Below are 1,777 nucleotides of genomic sequence, written 5' to 3'. Positions count from 1 at the left end.
TAGCTGTGGACATTTATTCCTTGTGTGACCTTCCATTTTGCAATTTCCACATTTTCATGGCTTTTTTTTTCCTTCAGTTTTAGGCCCAACTTTGCCCTTTACTTTCACTCTAGGAAGATCATGAACATGTTCTGTCAAATTAGAAATTCCGTCTGTATTGACTTTGCACATCTGTTCATATCGTCTTGTTAAACTAGCTATTTCACTCCTCACTTTGGTAAATGTCTCAGCGAATTGAGAAGCAACATGACGTAACCTATTACAGTGAGAGCTTAGAGAAGCATACCGTAGCATCCTCTGGTACTTAGGATCAACATTATCGTCTACAATTGTAGGGGCATCATCTTTGACATTTTTTGTCTATCTTTTCATTATGAGAGTCAAAAGGATCTTATTTAATTGCTCTAAAATCATCACATGAATGATAGATGGACATGGTATTCCATTTGTTTCAAATTTAAGACATGAGCATTTTATATTTTCATCATCTACAAGAAACTCCACACGTATTCGCTCAGAAAGACCTCCATACTTCATCAAATAGTACACCCATATAGATGGCTCATCATCGATGCGACATTTATGAAAATACAATTGTTGTAGATGCATCTCATCTATAAACTTTTTGAATGTTCTTCTTGTATAAACACTTGCAGCATGCTTTTCAATATCTTTGAAAATTTGGCTTGAAACTAGCTCTATATGGATGGATATGTAATCTTCACCAATCTCATTATTTCGAATATTCTTAATTCCATCTTCAAGTGCTCTAACAAACTCCCATAACGTCTTCCTCTCTTTTGCAAGAGAAGCTATAAAAGAATTCAAACCTTCGCAACGTGATGTACTCGTAATTGTTCCAAAAAAATGGCCACTCAAGTGTGATTGGGCCCACATATGCTTCTTTTTATACATCTCATCTATCCATTGATGTCCTTGTAATGCAAACTTTTTTACCATCTCTTTCCATTCTCTTTCAAACTTATCAATCGTCCACCAAGATTTCATGCAAGCTTTAAAATGCTGAATGAATCCAGGTAGTGGTATGTTTTCTTGGGCATTACGAGCAAGATGCCAAGAGCATAGCCTGCATCGTACTCCAGCGAACACCATTTTTAATGCCTTTTCATAGCTCAATCCCCATCTGTAACCACAGATATTGGCTTTTTGTTCATCATACATTCTAAAAATATGGTCAAAGCCCAAATATAGCTTTCAGCATCTTCATTTGTCAATAATGCTAATGCAAAAATGGTGGTCATATGATGATGGTTCACACCAATGAAAACCAAAAGAGGCTAATTGAATGTGTTTTTCTTATAAGTTGTGTCAAATGCCAAAACATCACCGAAACAAGCATAATCTGATCTTGATATAGAATCAGCCCAAAATAAATTCTTCAATTTGTTATTATCATAAGTTGTGTTCTTCATGTAGAATCCATTATCTATTTTTCTTTTCACTTCAAAATATAACAGAGTCGCTTGAACATCGCCATCATTTACTTTAGCATGTCTTTCGACTGCCATACGATTATAAAAATCTTTACGAGTAAAACCAACATTTTGAATGCCCCTTGCTTAAGCTGCAAAAACATTCATCACTTGACATGTTTTGATACCTGCAACTTTCATAGCTTTTGCTTCACAGACATCGGCTACTTTAATATGGTTATTCCAACGAATGAAACATATTTGAGCTGGATTTACCATCTGATGATTATGTTCAAGTTCACAATGTGAAACATACCATTTTCCTGTGTCTTTGTTTAGAATAA

The sequence above is a fragment of the Theobroma umbraticum genome, unplaced genomic scaffold, assembly GCF_002168275.2.
Source record: "Theobroma umbraticum cultivar Fairchild unplaced genomic scaffold, ASM216827v3 scaffold_12.1, whole genome shotgun sequence".
Classification (NCBI taxonomy): domain Eukaryota; kingdom Viridiplantae; phylum Streptophyta; class Magnoliopsida; order Malvales; family Malvaceae; genus Theobroma; species Theobroma umbraticum.
The sequence above is the reverse complement of the archived record's forward strand: the minus strand, read 5'-3'. Positions refer to the sequence as shown.